This window comes from Eptatretus burgeri, chromosome 2 (assembly GCF_056783735.1).
Source record: "Eptatretus burgeri isolate ZD-2024b chromosome 2, Ebu_testis_v1, whole genome shotgun sequence".
In the NCBI taxonomy this organism is placed as follows: Eukaryota; Metazoa; Chordata; class Myxini; order Myxiniformes; family Myxinidae; genus Eptatretus; species Eptatretus burgeri.
This window is the reverse complement of record NC_140962.1, coordinates 34374134-34398245: the sequence shown is the minus strand read 5'-3', so window position 1 is coordinate 34398245 and position 24112 is coordinate 34374134. Positions and strand designations below refer to the sequence as shown.

Below are 24112 nucleotides of genomic sequence, written 5' to 3'. Positions count from 1 at the left end.
CGCACTTTTTCAACAGTTTTATGAGTTTATAGAGTGTAGTACTTCTTTGAAGCATTTAATGCCATTTCGAAAGGAAGCAGCATCGTTTGGTTGATGAAAGGAGTAATGTAAATTTGGAACATATGGACTTTCAGAGAGCTTTTCAAAAGCCAGCATATTGGAAGTTATCGAGTAAGTTGATGACGAGAACGACGACCAACGACAGTTTGAATTACATTGAAGTGGTATTACGACAGATGACAGTGTGGTTTGACAAAGGGAAAAGGTATATTTGCATTCTAAATCAGAGGGGTGAGGCTGATACCCAGAATTTAAATGAGGACAAACAAACCACTGAGTGCTGTTTTAAAGATGCAGCAGAGTAAGACAGAGGCTATAGCTGGCAGAAACATGTTGCTTCACTCAATGCTCCCAATAACATAACAGATGGAAAAGAAAAACAAAAATCTGAATAAGAGGGACAATACCTCACCATGCAATTACCTGGCAACAAAACAGATGTGTCATAAATTTGGAACAGCATTGTGGATCACTGTTTTATAGCAATCTGATAGGAATGGCAGAGATGAGAACTGCTGTTAAAACTAAGATTGATTCTCCACTGTCTCATTGCTTAATTATCTCTGAATAATATTGATAAAATATAGACGTCAAGAAATATGCTTTGAATATCCGCATTAATATCTTTGTAAATGGTTTGCATATCAGCAGCTGTTATGCCAATCAATACATCAGTACTGCCGCAATATCTTAATATAACAATGATACAGAGATAATGGTGTTTTCAGTTCCTTGCAACTCGCATGTCGAAAATAATTTTGCATTTAATAGAAGCCGCAAAGTCCGGATATGTGCAAATCAACTTAGAGCTTGGAAGATTCATACTCAAGAGTGAAAGCACATAAGGAAATTGTTAAAGTTTGTGGTATTCTCAATCTTAAGAGTAAGTCAAGATTTATAACCTTCCATAACTATGACAATTAATCCATTTATTACGAACACAAATTCGTAGAATTTCTGCAACCGAACCACACACTGCATTACAGATGATATATGCGAGTATAATGCAAATTTGCATGCAGAATTCAGTGTGTGGTCACCCAATTGTCAGAGAGCACTCATGCATTGTCTTCTCCAATGGGCAGCTCTTGATGGCATCAAATACAGGCCTGAAAAGCCTAATTTCATGCCAGCAGCAAAGCCAGAAAAGACAGACCAATCTGTGAACACATTCTTGTTAATTATAATAATAATAATATATATATATATATATATAATATATATATATATATATATAATATATATATATATATATATATATATATATATATATATATATATATATATATATATATATATTGTTACGGCTGTGGAAATTCTCAGAACATCATATAGGTCCTTAGTTCAGTTATATTTCCCCACCGTTGTTTAATGGATTTTTTTGTGTGGACAGGGCTGTGATCTTTGAGTTAGCCGTTTTTCTTTCGCTATCGTTATTTTGGACCAACCACACCACCAACCATCTTTTTTTTTTACAAGCGCCCAACCACACCACCCTCACGACCACCCCACAACGCCAACCATTGCAACAACCATGACCACCTCAACGACAAACCACACCACCAACCACCTTTTTTTACAAGCGCCCAACCACACCACCCTCACGACCACCACACAACGCCAACCACGCCACCATTACAACAACCATGACCACCTCAACCACCAACCACACCACCAATCACCTTCTCCACAACAACGCTACAACCCTCTCCGCATCCAAAACCATCTCTGCCATGGAGAAAGAAGAAGGAGCTCCAACACCACGCATGGATTTTCCCTCCTGTTTTCCCATGCTTCGCGACGGGGGAAGGGCAGCTTGAACCAGGAGTCAAAGGTGATGTCGGGTGGGGGCCTGTTTTTGGGCGAAAAATGGGCCCGGCGCCCCACCCCCTTATAGCAGCAGATTCTTCTTCCCTCGCGAGCCGCGAGGGGAGGAGCGGGAGAGTTGGGAATAAAAGGGCGCGCTGGACGCAGTGTAGTATAGGGGGCTGCGTGGAGAAAACCGAGTCGAGAAGCGAAGGGAGTTGGTTGTTGGTCGGTCGGTGGAGGTCTCGGTCTGGGTGGAGCAGTCAGTCGGTGGAGGTGCTTGAGAGGGTCTATCGAGGGTTGCCCAACCAAGTCACCACGAGGGTGGAGGTAACCTGCGGCGGCCTCTGGGAGTCCCTTCGGTCAACCAGGCTCCTTGGACATAAAGGCCTTAGGCTCCAGTCTGACTCCCTTACCTTTGAGGGGGTCTTTCTTTGCTTTTATTTGTGTGAATGTTGTGGCGCAATGTCCCACAAGTAGAACTGTGTAAGTGCTTGTAAATAATAATCAGAGACGGTTGTAGTGCTTTTACCTTGCTCATGTCTTGTCCCCTTCCCCCATTCATTGCATCCCTGTTTACGTGTGCATTATAAATAAATGTCCTTGTGTGAATGTTAACCCGTTCGTCATGTCATTTTCCCCCATTGAAATGCCATATTGTTTTTCGGAATATTAGTTGGTTTTTGAATACCGATAATAGAATCAGGTCCGGCGAGGTCTGGTGATAATACCCCGCTCGGTTATCCCAGAACGGAACGAACCGCTTTAGCGGTTCGTGTCCAAGCAGGCCTTCGCTGAGGTACGGTCTCTCGGTAATTTACCCGCACGAATACTTAGGTATATCAATATTCGGCGATTGATCCTGTCGTGCGCGGGTAGAGTGTTGACTCGGCCGTGGTGTGCGCTTGGAGCACACCCGTGACTGGTTTTCGGCGTTGTTCCAGAAAGTCGTGACTGAATTGTCCGTTCGGTGGGCGAGACGGCCGCCATTGGCTAAAGCGGCTGTTCGCACGTTGGGCGGGTGGTAAATTCGTAACTATATATATATATATATACATATATATATATATATATATATATATATATATATATATATATATATATATATATATATATATTGTTGTGGTTGACGAAATTCGCAAACCACCATTCAGGTCCCGTAGGTGAGATATCTCTGTAAGTATATGTGTAGTTAGGCCCAAACCCGTTGTTTAGAGGGAATAAATGTCATTCATTCGGGCTGCGACCCTTTTAGATAGCCGTTTTTCTTTTACTATCTTTATTTTGGACCAGCCGCCATTGCTACCACCACAACCACCACCAACCACGTCTCAACAGCCATCACACAACAACCACCAACCGCAACGCCGCTTCACAACAACAGCCACGACCCTTGCCGTCACATCTCGCTCTCGCAACCATCGCATCACCGCCATTCCCGCGCCGCTTGTGGGCACTGATCCTGGACTCGTACAGGGCGCGCACCGAGCAGCGGGTACAAAAACACCAGCCTTTCCGAGAAATCGGATCAAGAACGATTCACGCCCACTTCTGTTCCGTCCTATCAGCGAGCGTGGGGCGATTTGGCCCCGCCTCCAGGTGCGTCGGAGTATAATCGCTATATGCAGATTCGCGGATCAAGAATGATTCACGCCCACTTTTCCTCTGTCCAATGGGGAGCGTGGCTCCGCCCCCGAGTGATTCCTGATCCAAAAATCTGCATATGATTTCTCCTGTCGGACTATAAAGCACCGAGCGCGGAGCAGTTGGAGGCAGTTGGGGGGAGTTGAGAAGAGGAGGCAGTTGGAAAGAGTTGAGCAGTTGGACGGAGTTGAGAAGAGTGGAGAGTGGGAGAGTTGTGGCGGCAGCGAAGGCAGTCGAGAGAGTGTCTGTCGGGGTCCGGAGAGGCTGGAAAAGCCAAGAATCTTTGTGGAGGTCGGCGCTCGTGTCAGAGTCGGGGAGCTGCGGAGAGGGGAGGCCGGTAACGCGACCGAGGTCGCGGTGGAGTCGCTCGTCGCGGGACCCAAGCCAGCGAGATATCCTCATTCCCCCGAGCATCAACAACCCCCTCCTGTTTCCCCCCGCGCTGAGATAGCGTGAGAAGGGGGGCCCCGTTCCCACCCCATACCAGGCAGTGCCAGCGAGGCCCGCGGAGTCGGGGCGCCGCCGCCATTTTGCGGCTCATCACCATACGGGTAGGCTCGACGCGGTCTCGGCCCCAGGCCCGTCTGCCCCCTTGTAGTTGAGGGTGGTCCCTTTTTCTTTTGCTTTGAGTATATGTGTTGTCGGCGCCGTCTGTGAAGTAAAACTGTATAAGTGTTGCCGTGTGCTCGGTAGTCGGTAGTAGATCTGCATTGTTGCATTTGCTTTTTGTGCAGAATTGTTGTGTTTCTTCTACTTTTACATTTGCTTTTGGTGTATAATTGTATATGTGTGCTTTCCGTTTGCCGCGGAATAAATGTGCTTTATGTTGAACTGTTTTACCCGTTTCGCTTCGTCTTTTCTTTTATTGAATCTCCATCTTACTTCACGTAAAGGGTTGGTCGTGGGCTAATACGCCCGATAATTAATCGAACCGTCGAGGTTGACGATAACACCGCTCGGTTATCCCGATAGTACGGAACGGGTCGCTTAAAGTGGCCCGTGTCCGAAGTCGACCTGCGGCGAGGTGCGTTCGCCCGGTCTACCCTCCGTGTGGGTACTTAGGTAGGTCGAATTTGGCGAGCAACCCTATCCCACGCGGGGGGCCGATTGGCACGATCGTGGTGAGGCCGAAAGGCCCACCCGTGACTAGTTCCCGGCGTTAGTCCGAGAGGGTCACGACGGGATTGTCCGTCCGGTGGGCGACGTGCCGCGATTCGAGTTACGTGGCCGCTCGCACGCCGGCGGGTGCGAATTCGCAACAATATATATATATATATATATATATATATATATATATATATATATATATATATATATATATATATATATATATATATATATATATATATACACATGTATATACAGTAATCCCTCGTTTCTCGTGGGGGGTTACATTCCAAACCTCCCCGCGTTAAGTGAAAATCCGCGATGAAAATCCCCCCCAAAAAATCGACTCGTCTGGTCTGGTCGGTTTGGGAGTGATTGGGTTTGAGGTGCCGGAGATCGACTCGTCTGGTCTGGTCGGTTTTGAGGTGCTGGGTATGAGCAGTGCTCCCGCAAAACATTTTCCATCCCGAAGCATATATCGAGCACCTTAACCTTCTCCTGGAGTGTCCCAGGACCTTCCTCTGGCGCTTCGGTTCCTTGCCAGAAGACTTAGAAGGTGCAGGGCGTTTGGGCGGCATCGTGGGGCTTGGAGAAAAAACGTAGAAAATATTCGAAGTTCACAAGCGAAACTTTGTCTCGTGCATTGTGTGACTGTCGAGCACCACGCGTTATAATTTATTGCTTAAATAATTTATATTCTATATATTATTACCGTCATGTACCAGGGGAAAGCACAGAAAAAAATTAGTTATGTACCAAGGGAAAACCCGCGATGAATTAGGGGCACGATAGGTGAACTGCGATAAAGCGGGGGTTGACTGTATATATATATATATATATATATATATATATATATATATATATATATATATATATATATATATATATATATATATATATATATATATATATATATATATATATATATATATATATATATATATATATATATATATGTGACCCTCCAGTACAAAACCAGTCGGAAGTCGCAAAAATTCAATATTGAGTTATTGGGTTTATTTGAAAGCCCATAACATAAGCATCACAACGGTGTATTATACATGGTGGTCCGTCACAAACTGACCGAGATATCTTACGATGAAGTTTTACAAAACACGTTATTGGGAAAATCGAAATAACCGGATATTAGCTATTGTAGTTTGAGAAACTATTGCTCGTATACGTTGCTAAGGGCTTTTTTTCTCAAACTCCAGAAGCAAATATCCGGTTATTTGGATTTTCCCAATAACGTGTGTTGTAAAACTTCATCGTAAGATATCTCGGTCAGTTTGTGACGGATCACCATGTACAATATACCGTTGTGAAGCTTATGTTATGGGCTTTCAAATAAACCCAATAACTCAATATTGAATTTTTGCGACTTCTGACTGGTTTTGTACTGGAGGGTCACGCATATATATATTTGTGCATACATAAATATTTTTACATACATATATATATACATGTGCATACCTATATATATATATATATATATACATATATATATATATATATATATATATATATATATATATATATATATATATATATATATATATATATATATATATATATATATATATATATATATATAGCGATACCAGTGCACATGCACGGGATAGCAGTACAAAATAGCTGGTAGCAGACGACAGACCGTACACGGGGAATGACAAAAATATGCATTGTGAAAAATGCAAGTGGTACTATGGAACGCCAAGACTTCCCAAACATTGTCGGCATGTCCGCAAAGTGCCACAGCAATTTCATAGGGATCGTGTGACGGCGAGCCGAGTTTTTAGTGTGCGAGCTTGGTATTATATATATATATATATATATATATATATTGTTGCGGATTCGCGCCCGCCGGCGTGCGGACGGCCACGTAACTCGAATCGCGGCACGTCGCCCACCGGACGGACAATCCAGTCGTGACCCTCTCGGACTAACGCCGGGAACCAGTCACGGGTGGACCTTTCGGTCTCACCACGATCGTGCCAATCGGCCCCCGCGTGGGATAGGGTTGCTCGCCAAATTCGACCTACCTAAGTACCCACACGGAGGGTAGACCGGGCGATCGCACCTCGCCTTCGGACACGGGCCACTTTAAGCGACCCGTTCCGTACTATCGGGATAACCGAGCGGTGTTATTAGTCGGCCTCGACGGTTCGATTAATTATCGGGCGTTTTAGCCCAAGACCAACCCTTTACGTGAAGCAAGATGGAGATTCAATAGAGGAAAAGACGAAGCGAAGCGGGAAAACAGTTCAACAATAAGCACATTTATTTCGCGATGAACGGGAAGCACACATTTACAATTACACCAAAAGCACATGTAAAAGAAGAAGACAATGCAATATTACACAAAAAGCAAATGCAACAATGCAGGTCTAACCGACTACCGGGCACACGGCAACACTTATACAATTTTACTTCACAGACGGCGCCGACAACACATATTCCCAAAGCAAAAGAAAAAGAACCACCCTCAAGGATGAGGCGGGCCTGGGGCCGAGACCGGGTCGGGCCTACCCGTCTGATGATGAGACGCGAAGTGGCGGTGGTGCCTCAACTCCGCGGGCCTCGCGGACAGTGTCTGGTAGGGGGTGGGAGAGGGGCCCCCTTTGTCGCACTATCTCAGCGCGGGGGGAAACAGGAGGGGGTTGCTGATGCTCGGGGGAAGGAGGATATCACCCTGTCTCGGGTCCCGCGGTGAGCGTCTCCTCCTCGACCTCGGTCGCGTTGCTGGCCTCTCCCTGTGCAGCTCCCGGCACCGACGCGAGCACCCTCTCGTCCGCCTTCGCCGCCGTCACCTCTCCACAACTCCGTCTCCTCGCCCTCTCCGTCTCCTCTCTTGGCTCGTCCCAACTCTTCACTCTTGACTTCTCCCACTTCTTTCCAGCTCCACCGACGACTCTCTTGAACTCCGCACAACTGCTCTTACTGACGAACGCAGCCGTTTATATAAGCCCCGTGGCTTCGCTCTTTCACCCTTGACCCTCTGCCTCCGACCCTTCACCTCTCTAACTGGCTCCCCATTGGACCGAGGAAAAGTGGGCGTGAATGCTTTTTGATCCATGAATTTGCATATAGCGTCCTCACTCCAACGCCCTGGAGGCGGGGCCAAATCGCCCATGCTCTCCGATTGGACGGAACAAAAGTGGGCGTGAGTCGTTTTTGATCCGTTTTCTGCGGAAAGTCCGTGATGTTTTTGAATACGCTGCTCGGTGCGCGCCCTGCACGAGTCCAGTATCGGTGCCCACGAGTGGCGCGAGATGGTGTGGATGCGACGGTGGCGAGTTGTGACGGTAAAGGTCGCGGCGGTTGGTGTGAAGCGGCGTTGTGGTTGGTGGTTGTTGTTGTGAAGCGGCGTTGTGGTTGGTGGTTGTTGTTGTGAAGCGGCGTTGTGGTTGGTGGTTGTTGTTGTGAAGCGGCGTTGTGGTTGGTGGTTGTTGTTGTGAAGCGGCGTTGTGTTTGGTGGTTGTTGTGTGATGGCTGTTGAGACGTGGTTGGTGGTGGTAATAATGGCGGCTGGTCCAAAATAAAGATAGTAAAAGAAAAACGGCTATCCTGAAGAGTCGCAGCCCGCATGAATGACATTTATTCCCTCGAGACAACGGGTTTGGGCCTAACTACACATATACTTACCGAGATATCTCACCTAAGGGACCTGAATGGTGGTTTGTGAATTTCGTCAACCACAACACTACCCCCTCCCCTTTTTACAGACTCGTCCCGAGTCGTCAAATTTTCGTGTGCCATCATGTGTAGTTTTCCCCTAGTACATTTTACCTACGGATCCCTGAGTGCGACATTCATGGTATTCGTGTCCCCAAAATAAATAACCTGAGGGCTGAGTAACTACCTAAACAAACTCACTCACACGGACGACTTAAATAAAATTGCCGGCGCTAGGACAAACATGCCGGGGGCGCACTCATATTTACAGAACATCTTAACCTTAACTTAAAAATTTTACACTAAACCATGGCCCAGGATCAATGAACTCTGCAAAAAGAAAGCAGTTAACAGGGAGCCAGGCTGCTCGCATGCAGTCTCTGGCTCAAAACAATGCAGGTGACAGGGAACGTGGCCGGCTGCTCGCACGCAGTCCAAGGCCTTCCTTTTTGAACTGAACGCAGTGAACCACAACGGTGCATGGGCTGCACAAACGTAGTCTCCGTGCCAGCTCAAGTGGCACACGCAATGAACACAACGAATGGATGGATGAATGGTTTGAACTGAAACACGGTGCACGGGCTGCCACTGCAGGCCCGTGTTGTAGCTGCCAACAGGGCAGTTCTTGCAGCTTGCAAACTGTTGCCTTGCGGATCCTGGCACACATGGCAATGAACAGGGGGGGGGGGGCAAAGCAAAAATTTAACGGGGCTGGTGAACAGGGGCAGTGGGCATGGCATGGCAAAGGTAGCAGGCAAACACAGCCCGCAGAAGAAGGCCGCTGCAGGCAAACACAGCCGGCAGATGAACTGGCTGGCACAGGCCTTGAAGAAAACAGCTGCAGACGATCCGGCCGGCACAGGCCTTGCAGCACAGCAGCTGCAGACGATCCAGCCGGCACAGGCCTTGCAGCAAAACAACAGCTGCCGATGAAGTGGGCCGGCCTTTGCCTTGCAGCAACGCAGCCAGCAGATGAAGCTGGCCAGCCTTTGCCGTTCAGTGGAGGTTGGTGGAGGGAGTGCGGTGGTGCTGGCCACTCGGAAGGCGGGCTCGGACCTACCCTACGGTCTCCCTCCCAACCTATCGCCTTTGCCTCTCACTGTCCATACACACTCCCTTAATTTGTGAAAAAACCAATTTAGCCCCCACTTATTTTTTTATTATTATTTTTTTTTTCTTTTACTTCCCCACTATAAATCGTCCCCTAACCCCCTTTATCGTCCTTGTTCGGCTAACCTATCCTGTCACCTAGCCTACTCCCAACCCCTACATTCCCTTCCCGGAGGGGAATAAGGGAGAGCTAACGTCCTGTGTCGAGGCCCAACGAAGCCTCAGGATGGCCTCCCCAGAGTTCGGCGATCTATAACCAAAGTGGGTCCAGCGGCCCACAACGAGAGCGAGGGGATGGATGGTGCGGAGGGGTACACTTCCTAATCTACCCTAACCATTTAACTGTTAAACTACCCCGGGGCTTCAACAAGCGCCTCTCGCTTAAGCTATTGGTTCTAACAACCCAGATTCCCGTCGCCTGTGTTGGTGTCCTCACAATTTCGGGCCTCGCCCCCCAATTTTCTCTCCGTGCCCTCACACGGTCTCATGGCTGGGACACGTGGCTCCCTTTGGCAGGCACGACCCTCTGCCGATTCTCCGACGATGGCACCCCCGGGCACTACACTGCCTCCGAGCCTACCAGCTCCCTAAACACCGGGGAGTGCCCCCCATGGCACCTCCCCTGAAACGCACACGTGGCAGGCTGGCTTCCCGGGCCCCTTTCCGAGGGTCACCCGTGCCCACAACTGCCCACGCGGCTAATGGCGCCCCGGGCCCCCGCACCAAGCAGGCGCACCCGTGCCCACTACGCTATCCCGGCCCCCCATGGGCTCTTGGCCTACCACGGCCGACTAGCCTGGTGCCCGGGGTACCCACTCAGCGATACTCACCTTTCGCAGCCACGCTCCCAGCCCGTCAACAGGGCTCCTGCACCCCTCCGAACGGGTTTCGAGCCTACACTCCCACCAACAACAAAACGACCTCCATTTTGTAAATTTGACTAACCCAGCTAACTCACTTTATACTGACCCCGGGGGTCCCTTGGGCGGGAGTCACTCCTCCCCCCAATCACTCATCGCACCATGCATTCCCCATTCGCTCCACTCACACAGACCCGCTGGCCTCACTCACTCAACAAGTACTCACCTCACAACTCACCAACTCTTCAACACACACACCGCTGAACTCTGCCATCCTCCTAACTACATCCCCTAACTAACTCGTGCTCCCACGTCGTCCCTTAAACTAGTAGCACGTTCGTTTTAACACTACGTAGCTAAACTACGTCAACTCTACACGCTCACAAGTCTGTCACTGTCCCCAAATAAATAATTTTATTTCCCAACCTAAAGCTCACTAAATCCCTCTACCTAATCCATTCCACGGGCCCCATGAGGACTTACCCCTGCCCCATGGAGCCTGTCTAACGAAGCTAACCCTTCCCCCTAACTAGTTTCCATCCTGTGCCCTGGTCAAGGGGGTCTTCCACCCCTTGCCCAGGAATCCTGTGCACCCGAAAGAGAGGCTTGCTTTTTTTTTTTCTTTTCTTTACCTGCGCAGCACCAGCGCGGCAACTCGCGCACTTTGCACCTGCCCGTGACGTCATGCAGCTGCACGTGTTCCTCGTCCCTCCTTGGACGGTACTATCCGGCAGGGATACCCCTCCTGCCGGATTCCAACCCCACGTGCAGCCATGACGTCACCGTGCGCATAAAAAAAAAAACACAAGCCCCACGTTTCGAGGGGTTCCCCACGCGAACACATGTGCTTTGCCCGTTGGAGCTTAACACACACGATCGCGTGGAGAACCCGTCCGGTCCAAATCCGTAATCCTGCCTAAACTTTGTCCGTCCGTGGGATCGGCAAATCCACCGCGTGCGTTTCCTGACCGGGACTTCACTCTCGCAAGCGAGCACGTGGGGGCCTCGTGCGTTGCACAGCACGGACCTCGTGCTCACTGCTGGGTGAACCCGGCACGGTCCCCGAAACAACTACAGCCGCTACTCGGCTTTCTTTCCTCACATGTCGCCGTCGTCGCCATTCGACCCACGCACACCTGCGTGTTACGACACTAACACACCTCACCATTACATTCACACCGGGAGACGCGGCTGCGTGCTCCCGCATGCCAACCGACATCTCCCTCACATACCGCTCTCTCACACACACGGTCTCCCTTGCATAAACCATACCACTCACACGTGGTGCTCCATTCACTCGCGGCCTTCCACTCACTCGTGCCTCACTCATACACCGTGCCTCACTCACACACGCGGGGGCACTCAACCGCGGTGCTTCATCCACACACCGTCCCTCACTCACACACACGGGGGCACTCAACCGCGGTGTTTCACTCATACACCGTGCCTCACTCACACACACGGCGACACTCACACACGGTGCCTCATCCACACACGGCATGCTGGGAAGCACTCCCTTTGGCACACTTGCCACCACACCACTCACACACGGGGTCGCTTCCACACACGGGGACGCACTCACACCTTGCACCACACACACAGGGACAACCACACTGGGGATTCGTGTCCCCACAAGGGTCTCCGGGGCCTCTATACCCCCCAAGCTCTCCGTGCACCTGTCCACAGCACCCATCCCCTCAACCTCGCAAAGCACGACCGAACCCACCTGGTCGTGACTCGCCTCAAGGGGGCATACTCCCTCCCCTCGTTCCTGGAGAAGGCCATCCAGCTGCTCGCACTGGGTACCTACACGCTCCGTGAGCTCACCCTCATCGTCCTACACTACCTCCGTGTGTGTGTGTGCGTCACTTACCCCGTCTTCATCGTGTAGTCTTCCCTCTATCGTTCCCTTCCCGGCTACCGTCACTGCCAACTCAGTCACCTCTTCACCCTTTACCTCCCTTGTCTCAACTATTTTTATTTCCTTTGTCGTCACCTCGTGTCTTGTCTCCCCATTTAATTTTTCCCTTTCGGTCATTGTCACGACCCTCGCCCAACACGTCCCCCGAATTATTTTGTTACCCGTCTCCACCGCGGGCCCGCCAGCCGCTGCACCCCCTCCCAGCTCGTTCGCTCCCACACGTGGAGTCGCCATTTTTAGCTCCCTGCTAAACGGCCTTCATGCCCGCCTGCAGGCATCGGCCCATGTTCTGCGTCTCACCCCGCAGCTCTTTCATTTCTTTTTTCATTTCGTTTTTCATTTCATTTGTATTTGTATCCATCTTTTCGTTCATGTTCGCATTTATCTTCGCTGTCATTTCCGCATTCATCTTTTGTGCATTCGCATCCATCTTCGCTGTCATTTCCGCATTCATTTTTGCCAGCATGGTGAATAGCTGGGCCATGTCGGGTGCGCTTGGGTGAGCCGTTTCGGCAGGGGTTGGGGAAGGGTTTTGGTGGAGAGGGGGAGGGGAGGTGTCATACACCGCGGCCGCTGCCGCACCCATTTCGGGCTCTGGGTTCAGTTGGGCGAGTTCGTTTTCCTGTACAACCAACATTTCCTGCACGGGGATTTCATCCTGAGCCATGGATTCTACACATTCTACATCCATTTCTAATACCCCCGGCTCCCGCTCGCCTTGAGACGCCATCTTGCTTCTCTTAAAGGGTTAATTTCGCTCGCTCGTAATTTGGAGGGAATCGGGGGTCGCTCCTCTCACCCCTGGACCGATTCCCGTGAATTTAGCCGGAGACAGGAGAGCCCGTTTTCCCGTTCTCCAGTGCCCGAGGAGGGCAATGGGTTTATATCTCACTCCTGACACCAGTGTTGCGGATTCGCGCCCGCCGGCGTGCGGACGGCCACGTAACTCGAATCGCGGCACGTCGCCCACCGGACGGACAATCCAGTCGTGACCCTCTCGGACTAACACCGGGAACCAGTCACGGGTGGACCTTTCGGTCTCACCACGATCGTGCCAATCGGCCCCCGCGTGGGATAGGGTTGCTCGCCAAATTCGACCTACCTAAGTACCCACACGGAGGGTAGACCGGGCGATCGCACCTCGCCGCAGGTCGACTTCGGACACGGGCCACTTTAAGCGACCCGTTCCGTACTATCGGGATAACCGAGCGGTGTTATTCGTCGGCCTCGACGGTTCGATTAATTATCGGGCGTTTTAGCCCACGACCAACCCTTTACGTGAAGCAAGATGGAGATTCAATAGAGGAAAAGACGAAGCGAAGCGGGAAAACAGTTCAACAATAAGCACATTTATTTCGCGATGAACGGGAAGCACACATTTACAATTACACCAAAAGCACATGTAAAAGAAGAAGACAATGCAATATTACACAAAAAGCAAATGCAACAATGCAGATCTAACCGACTACCGGGCACACGGCAACACTTATACAATTTTACTTCACAGACGGCGCCGACAACACATATTCCCAAAGCAAAAGAAAAAGAACCACCCTCAAGGATGAGGCGGGCCTGGGGCCGAGACCGGGTCGGGCCTACCCGTCTGATGATGAGACGCGAAGTGGCGGTGGTGCCTCAACTCCGCGGGCCTCGCGGACAGTGTCTGGTAGGGGGTGGGAGAGGGGCCCCCTTTGTCGCACTATCTCAGCGCGGGGGGAAACAGGAGGGGGTTGCTGATGCTCGGGGGAAGGAGGATATCACCCTGTCTCGGGTCCCGCGGCGAGCGTCTCCTCCTCGACCTCGGTCGCGTTGCTGGCCTCTCCCTGTGCAGCTCCCGGCACCGACGCGAGCACCCCCTCGTCCGCCTTCGCCGCCATCACCTCTCCACAGCTCCGTCTACTCGCCCTCTCCGTCTCCTCTCTTGGCTCGTCCCAACTCTTCACTCTTGACTTCTCCCACTTCTTTCCAGCTCCACCGACGACTCTCTTGAACTCCGCACAACTGCTCTTACTGACGAACGCAGCCGTTTATATAAGCCCCGTGGCTTCGCTCTTTCACCCTTGACCCTCTGCCTCCGACCCTTCACCTCTCGAACTGGCTCCCCATTGGACCGAGGAAAAGTGGGCGTGAATGCTTTTTGATCCATGAATTTGCATATAGCGTCCTCACTCCAACGCCCTGGAGGCGGGGCCAAATCGCCCACGCTCTCCGATTGGACGGAACAAAAGTGGGCGTGAGTCGTTTTTGATCCGTTTTCTGCGGAAAGTCCGTGATGTTTTTGAATACGCTGCTCGGTGCGCGCCCTGCACAAGTCCAGTATCGGTGCCCACGAGTGGCGCGAGATGGTGTGGATGCGACGGTGGCGAGTTGTGATGGTAAAGGTCGTGGCGGTTGGTGTGAAGCGGCGTTGTGGTTGGTGGTTGTTGTTGTGAAGCGGCGTTGTGGTTGGTGGTTGTTGTGTGATGGCTGTTGAGACGTGGTTGGTGGTGGTAATAATGGCGGCTGGTCCAAAATAAAGATAGTAAAAGAAAAACGGCTATCCTGAAGAGTCGCAGCCCGCATGAATGACATTTATTCCCTCTAGACAACGGGTTTGGGCCTAACTACACATATACTTACCGAGATATCTCACCCAAGGGACCTGAATGGTGGTTTGTGAATTTCGTCAACCACAACAATGTATATATATATATATATATATATATATATATATATATATATATATATATATATATATATATATATATTGTTGTGGTGCCGGGTTCGGTGGCGAGGACGACCGCTGGACGAAGCAGTTGGGCCCTCTCCCACCGAACACCGGAATTGGAAGGTCATCACCCCAGATAACTCCGGAGTCGACTGGTCACTTAAAGGACCGTGGTCGCCAATATTTTGATGGCGTGAGGTCGGGTCCACTTGTCTATTCCAATTTTCCTAAGTACTCACGCCATCTAACTACCGGGGAAGCCACACCCTCGGCCGGCTTTGTCCGAACCGAGTCGCTGTTCCCGACTCGGATCCGGCGTAACCGAGCGGGAGTTACCAAAGCCGCACCGGTCCAAATAACAACTTGCGGCACCAACGGCCTCACTATTTCTCAAGCCTGCACCGTGCTGGGTCAATGATAGAAACGACAGGCACGAGCCGGTACATTTAACAGGGGGTTTATATATAATAGGGAGGGAGATACAGAGCAGAGTTAATCACGAATATGCAGGAAAATGTACAATGAGCAATCAACACTTATACAATTTCTACTTATTGGACGGTGCCACCACAGACACACACACCAAAAGAAAATGGACCCAGATTGTCTTTATTTTGACCCTCGCAGCCAAGGGGATAGACAGGCTGGAAGTCAGAGTTCTGCTGGTACCTGGCCACGTTCGCACGGCTTGCCAACCTGCCCTTGTGGAGCTCGGGAAGATCGGACGCTCCAACCACCACGGTGGGACTCGAAACCACATGGACAACCTCGCACCAAGCGCCAAGGAACCAAAACGAAGCGGCTGACGCCAGCCAGCACCAAGACTGAAGATGGCCAGCAGACCAGACGAGACGACCCAGATGGATCGCACCGACAATTCTTCAACCCCTCCTGCGAGGTGGGAGGGATCCATCCTGTGATAACTCTACCTCCCATTGGACGGGTGGCGTGTTGGTGGCTCACCCCCCAAAGAGGCTCTGTAGTTGTTTCTGGCCTTCTGGCTTCCCATTAGCTGGAGCGTCTCGGCTTTGCTCGCTCTTCGTCCATTGGCTGGAGGAAACACTCCCTGCCCTTCTTTGGAGCGGAGCCTCGATCTGAGGCGATGGAGGCTCCGTCCACGCTTTCAGCCAAAAACACATGGATAATGGAGTCAGTGCGTGAAGGTTTGGTTGGGTGGCGGAACGAAGCAGGATGTTGTTGTTGGGGAATATAAAAAACTAACGACAAAATAACTCGCAGTGCACACATGAAATTCCCATTAGACACACGGGATGGATTCTAACTATATACATACACTTAACAAAATAACTAAACTTTGAGACTGCTGACTGTGTGCAAGAGGCTTCCAAATCCGTAAATATATATATATATATATATATATATATATATATATATATATATATATATGCACACACATATATATACATATATACATACATATACATATACATATACATATACATATATATATATATATATATATATATATATATATATATATATATATATATATATATATATATATATATATATATATATATATATATATATATATATATATATATATATATATATATATATATATATATATATATATATATATATATATATATATATATATATATATATATATATATATATATATATATATGTATATATATATATATATATTGCCTGGTGTTGGCGCAGTGGTTAGGGCAGCGGCTTGGGATCCAAAAGGTCCTGAGTTCAAACCCCGTTGAGCCATTGAATTAATACACCAGGAGGTTCACTCAGCCTGTCATCCTTCCGAGGTCGGCGAAATGAGTACCAGTGTACTGGGCCGGTGTATACCCCGGTTAAAATAGGTGTACCATATCCCTGTGTCATAAGAGGTGACCAGGGTTGCGTCAGGAAGGGCATCCGACGTAAAACATGTGCCAAATCACAATGCAGATCATACGGATGATCCGCTGTGGCGACCCCTAACGGGAGCAGCCGAAAGAAGAAGAAGAAGATATATATATATATATATATATATATATATATATATATATATATATATATATATATATATATATATTATATATCTGTTCCTTTTGTTTCTTTAGATCGTAGACCGTCGACGTACCAATGCCATCTCCTCACTCAGGCATTTCACTAAAACACCCACATCATGCTTCCGCAACTCCACTTTTTGCTTGATACTGAGTGATAAATGCTTCGTTTTTGAAGCACCACTGGCATGTCTCGATGATGAAGGCCTTTTCGAAATGATTGTGAATCAGAGGGTATTGCACAAACACAAATATGTGCACAAAACTATGGAGTACATCGTGGTGATGTTACGTATCTGCTACTTCCCAGGCTTGTCTATGGTGATTGCACAATGTCACTTCCGTCGCGATACGTTTCTCTTGCCAAATTTTTGCACATGGGATGATTAACTTTTCAGAGGACTTGTGCAATAAAAGGGTTAAAAGAAATTGCAGGACAGCTGGGTTTCAAAATTTTGCAGTTTTCAGGTCTTTCTCGTTTTTGAGTTGCCAGATAAGGAGTATGCCTGGTGTTGGCTGAATGGTTAGGGTGGTGGGCTTCGGATCCTCGGGTCCTGAGTTCAAATCCTGCTTGGCTGTTGAATTAATACCAGGTGGGGTTGACTCAGCCTGTCATCCTTCTGAGGTTGGCAAAATGAGTACCAGCTTGCTGGAATGAGTCATCCATCTGAGTATCCTGCGTCAGAGTGGTGACCCATCCAGGATTGTGCTCAATAGCCCAAGAGACTGCTTCGGCAGCACCGACACCCTGTCTGGAGTCTGGCCCTAGTGGATGGATAAGAGGTACCCTATCTGTTGTAAGATTTCATATCGATCAGTATAGAAGCATAATTTAGCAGAGTGGTGTTGATAAAGTCGGATTTGGAACCATCTTCTTTATATAAGCAAATTATCTAAATTTGGGAGTGTTAAATACAGGACATTATCTAAATCTGCAGATGACATTGGGCTGAGGGGTAAGATGAATGGCCTCGAGATATACAAGAATTTCATCAAATTAAAGACCAAATACTGCATTGAAGTCATCAAAAGGAACACCAAAAGAGCAAAGATGGAGTCATCAGGAGGAACCTGGAGAGGATTTGGGTTTCAGCTGCTACTCCACGATCCTCAAACTCATCCAGATGTGTGCCCCTAAAAAATTTTTTTTATAAGAATTCACTTCTCCCAACACAGATCGATAAAGAAAGAGGAAATTAAGAGTATGAGAGGGATAAACGAGTGGGAAATTAACAAAAAGAAAAGAAAACTCAACAATTAGAACGAATAAAGAGAAATGTGAATATGTTAAAAGAAGTTTGAAAGACTGAAGAGATGTGAAAGAGAAAGGACCAAAGATGAAAGATGTTGGGAAGAACCCCGATAGAAAGATTTTAGCAGTTACTGCCCAGGCTCAAACGCAGCAACAGGTGTAAACGACCGAAGGTCTGTCAGCGGGGAAGCACAGTCCACACAGCATCAAGATATGGTACAAACATAATCAAATGGAAAACCAAATATTGCATTGGAGTCATCAGAAGGAACCTGAATAAGCAGATCAAAGATTGAGTCGTCAGGAGGAACATGAATAGGATAGCAACTTCATGAGTCATCCTCCAGAATACCATGCTCAGCTCTAATCACTTTATCAAATAATTTAAACATCTGCAACATCAAAGATTCAGCAGTGAGTTGACCTTTCCAATGAGGAGTCTCAATCATGAGATGAAAACCAAAAATGTTTCAGCATTCAGAAACTGGAAACTGGACTTCCTGTATAATAGTTGCAAGGCTAAATAAATTTTAATTATGAAGCAAGTTTTGAAAATACACAACTTTTTATTTTGGAATCAAGAAGTTTATTTGAAAAGATGATTAATTTTCAGGAATGAATAAAGTAGACTCGGGAAGATACTTTGAACTAATTGATGATGGTTATAATCAGAGGGCAGATGTTGAAGGAAAATTTTGAGAGCAAGAACAAGGATGACTTAGCCTGTTTAGTATTCCAATATGAGCACATGGCTCATAATATGACTTTTCTTCAACCTCTGCCCTTTTATTACAATCAACCTCCATTAGTTCAAAATATATACCCGAATCTACTTTATTAATTCCTTTGTATTAATTAATTCTCCGAGCACTTCTATCAACTTCTCAAGTATAATATATTCTTTCCCTGATCAGGAACCTTGAGAGGTCAACATATCTTCCTGGATCCCAGGTTCAAATCCCATATACTGTTGATTTGTCCATTGTCCTTATAATTAATGTAGAGGAAGGCTGTTGTCTCCGAATGTCTTCTCCGACATGTCATTTCTTTGTGTGCAAGTCAAGGTTTGTGGAAGAGCGAGAACACAGAATGGATTCGATGCAACATAACAAAAGGAACAGCAAAAAGAGGGGAGAAAAAATAACAACAGGACAAAACCAGCCGAACACTAACACTAACAAGATTTATACACCAACACTAACACTAACACGAACAACATGACAAAAACAGGTGGGAGAAGGACAAAACCCAAAGAGAATTGGATAAATAAGGGATGTGGGGAGGAAAAAGGGGTAAGGGGAGGACACACAAGGTGGACAAGATGGCTACATAGTCTAGAAGCCAAAATCTGTAGCTAGCCTAGAAAATAGGTTCGCTGCTGATTTTATGTTAGAATGGTGCAACTGGTGTTTTTGAAGAGTCTAGGCATGACCAAGTCTAGTTCCACTTGTTGCCAAGTCTGCATCTGAATATTATGGCCGCCATGACAGTAATCAAAATGGCCGCCATCAGATTTAGTCTTTTTCTTACTGCAAATTGTACTAGCCAGAAATTTGTCATGATTGTGAAATACTATGTAATCTGACACGAGGAACACTATTTTGTGCTTTATTTTTGTACTGGATCACAACTTTTCACATAACTGAGAACTTAAAGACGAAATTGAAAATGCACATACGAGCAACAAATGTGAAAAAGAAAATGTTTAGCACTATTGATGGAGATGGGTTTACAGTCAGTCAAAGGTTATTTCAACAGCTGTCAGATTCTTTCTAACACAAAATTACGTTGCTTTGCAGAAGAGAAAAGTGTTGTGAGAACACCCAAGTACAATTTTCAGAGCTATTGATCGGCTTGTGCACTGAACAGGTTCCTACAAAGGGCTTTGCATCCACATGCTTTCGTGCAAGGCAGTCCATTCCGTGTACATTTGCACCGTCGAGTTGAGCATGACCCACGGCATTTGCATGTCGTCAGTTCTACACAGTAAGCAGTAATAGGCTGTGCAGTCATGAGTCGCGGCTGAAATGTCTCGTTGCCATCTTTGACGACCTGTTCCCACCCACCGTTCTCAGGTGCAGGTAGATGTGGTTCAGATTCCAAGGCTCTTCTCCACACAAAAGTCTGGTAGTGCGCTCGCTTCATGTGTAGAATCAGAGCATCGCGAGTTGGAGGCAGATTCTCAATAGCTTTGGTCAGACTGAGAAACAGATCACATCTTACTCGCTGAATTGAGTTATCTTGGCCATGAGGGTCATAAAGCCTGCAGACAAATGACTCAGCATCTGCAATCACACTCTCATCAGGAATTTCCTCTTTGCCTAGGTTATTCAACAGGTGGGAGTTGTTTTGAAAGACAGCCCATGCAGAGCGCTTCGCAATTCCAGCAAACTGGCTTGTGCTGTCTGAACCTGTCACTGCATGAAATGCCAGAAGTGACCCTCTGCGAATCTGGGATATTGATGGAGTCAATGGGAATGTAGTGTTGCTTTTTGGGTGTCCCTGCATTCATCCAGAGAAAGGGACTGAGATGCGGCTGATAGGCAACAAGGAGAATGAGGACATCAGTGTCCTGAAGCCACATGAATAATGTCTTGGCAGATGCTCAGAACTTTGTTCTTGGTATCTGTCTCATCTGCTTCTTCATTGTCCATCTTGTCAGTGCTGTCACCACCACAAAGAAGCTTTACAAGCATGTACAGGGTTTCAGGTACAATTCGCTCTGCATTTTCTGTGTTCAGTCCACCGATAATGCTATGCCCTGGAGAGTGTTTTACGTCACTGTAAATCTTTATGCCCACTCTGAAGATCCAGCTAAGGATTTCGTTCTCATGATGAGGCAGACTGCATGGGGCCAATTCATCTTCTTCAGAACTTTCACCTTCTTCAGATAAATCATTCACGGCGGTTCTCATGGCAAACTTTGTCACAGTTGAGGACGCAACTATGAGGGGTTTTGTGACATCCAATGGCTGCACGAATGTCACCTTGTCACTACCAAAGTGAACCTCCACTTTCTGCTTGAAATTGTAGCTTTTGTAGGCTCCAGCCTCAATTCCAAAATCATTCAATAACAGCATGCTGTAGTGTTCCCAGATGTTTTTCAGAGTAAACACATGTCCCTTCTGCAGCTCTTTCTCAAGCTGGTTCATCACATTTCTGAAACAGATGCTTTCAGGAGACTGGTTTTTCTCTCCACTCTCCTTTTTATACTTTCTGCGAAAAGAAACATAACACTTGAGGTGATATTTACCTTCAGCTGCCATCAAGTCTGAAACACCTGCAAACCTGTGACGCATGGTGGGGTCAAATTGGGCCAAACTAAGCATCCTGGATGATGTGTGATCAAATTCAACATTTGTCAGGACACCAGCTTTTCCAGGAATGTCAGTCTGGCAGAAAGCGCATTTTGACCAATCCATAGCGCTGTGCGCGGATCTTAGTGACTTTGGGACATGGTATTTCTCTGAGGAACCTGATGTTGTGGGTATCTCTTATGCGTAAGTCACAGATTGTGGCTGAATCCTTGACTTCAGTCTGTCTATTTTTTGTGCGTGAGTAAAGTCACTATAGCAGAATTTGTGCCATTGAATCTTTTCGACGTGCTCCGGTACAGAATATTTTCTGATTCTTGAGAATGAGTCAACATATTTAGCGTCATTATATTTCTCTCTTTCTTTGCAACATTCAGCTACAGTTTTCACACCAACGACTGTAGTCTTTTGAAGTGGCGTTGACTTGCTAGTTTTTGAACTGTCCTGGCAAATAAAGCGTTTATTCCAGTCTACATGCTCTTCTTCTTCTCGATCCCTTGAACCCCCTGTGAGAAATCTTGCGGCTGTCATTTTTCAGTTAGTCCTGGGTAACAGAAAAACACACAGTTATGTAGTTTAGGTTCATTTTATAGCAAAGTTGTAAAATTCATTGATTGTAGTTTGTATAATCAGACATTCTAATTCGAGCCTGAACATTTCTTTAAAAATAATATAGTGAAAAACAAGTCATATTATTTTTAGAAAATGGATGGAGCAATGTTTTTTTTCTATACTCCCATCAGCTCAGGCATGCTCAAAAACATGGAAATCGACCCTAATTTTGTAATTCCATGTCAATTTGCGGCTGAAATATGACGAAAAGTATATTTAATGGCGACCATTTTGTAAACTGTCATGGTGGCCATACTATCCATATCCAGAGTTGGCAACAAGTTGATTCACGTTTCTGTGTGTCTGGACAGTCAATTTACACCTGTTGCACTATTCTAACACGGAATCAGCAGGGTCGTACACTATTCTGCATTGGGCCTCCTGACTAACAGAAGCAAACTCTTTGGAAGGAAAGACTCGAAATTTGGAAAAAGGTGGGAATGGAGGTTTTGTATGGAGTTCATAAGGGTGGAAAAGATCATGATTTTGGATGGAGGATCATAAGCAAGTTGTGCAGATAAATCTGAGATCATGATGAACAGCTGTCTTGAAGACCTGAAGGGAAGAATGAGATTGAAGAGGGTGTGAAAGTTGGTTCCCAAGGTGGTAAAAATGAGGAACAGACGAGTGAAGGTCAGCAGTGATCCTGAATTTTGGGAATTTCATGAGAAGAGACTTGATGGTGGACCGTATACACCCCACAGAAACATTAGGAAGGGGTGGGGGAAGCATGGAAAGAGTGGAGGGTGCAGGACCACAAAGGAGGCAGTGGAAGACAGAGAGACCAACGACCTGTCTGACATGGGAAAGTCAAATTCCAATAAGACAGCTTCATTGCACAAAATTCCAATGATCTAGAAGGCCTTGGCTTCCATGGCATCAAGGTAAGGAAGGTGTCAGGCTGGGGTGTCAGCCCAGAGGGGAGAACAGTATTTCATCAAGCTGTGGATGAAGGCTTTGTCGGTGTATAAGTGTTCAGTTGTGCAAAGGAAGGACTTTGCACGAAGGATTCCTCGTCGGTGACTAACTTTGGAGGCAAACTTAGAAATGTGGTTTGCTCAAGAAAGATCATGGCTGATAGTGAGAGCCAGGAGTTTGAGTGACTGAATTTCTTCAAGTAGATTGTTAAGAAAGTAGATCAGAGGGTTTGTAATGCACGTAATACATGTACAAGTTCATCCATAAGTCTGAGATTACTGTTAATAATTGGGCAAAGATTTTTAATTCTTAAATTTTCAAGTTGGACAACTTTACATAAAAAGTACAGGAAGAAGTAACTTGGCTTAAAAGAGAAATGGATAGGTCGCCATCCATTTCACAAAACACAGAAGGATATCGACGAATAAGAGAAGTAGAATGAGGTGGGGCTTCCCACCCCCCCCCACCCATCGAGTAACATCCTCGGCCGTGATGATATGTTTGGTATCCAGAACGTCTACACCAGAAGGTTCTGGCTGATGCTCTGCCAGACAATCTAAAATGTAAAATGTTCATTATCATGGCCAAAAAGACTGAGGCGCAAGAGAATGTAAAGATACATGGGGTAGGGTGGGGGTCTTTTCGACCTTTCCTGCCAGGGGCATTCTGCTCTGCCTTACTCTATATCCTTGTACATATTTATAATACCAGCGAAGAGCCGTTCTTAAGAATGGGTAAATTCTCCCAGAATTACAAACAGAATAATCGCCTCATCTCTTGCCATCATCATTCCTGAGATTTTTTTTTTGTTTTTGAATTGCTAGTTGATGTCAAATTAGTTACCTTGAATTTTTATTGGTGCATTTTAGTATGACTTGTAATACCCCCTCCAAGCAGGAACCGCACTATATGAAACACATTTACAAAGAGAGAGTTGGGGGTCTACCCCCAATCTGAACCCCAGGGGCTATGTATTTCTTTACCGCATAAAACCTTCGCTTACACACCCTGGGTACAACCAGCAGTTTTCACCCCATTCTGCCAAGCTGTTGAGGAATGCATATGTCAAACAAACACAAAAAAAAAGGAA

At 47.1% G+C, this 24112-nt stretch overlaps 1 protein-coding gene across 3 annotated transcripts in view; it reads right to left on the bottom strand.

Annotated features, from left to right (window-relative positions):
• LOC147031777 (ras-related protein M-Ras-like) overlaps positions 1–24112 on the bottom strand; it is a 787730-nt gene that overhangs the window by 296914 nt on the left and 466704 nt on the right. The gene's annotated exons all lie outside the window — the stretch shown is intronic.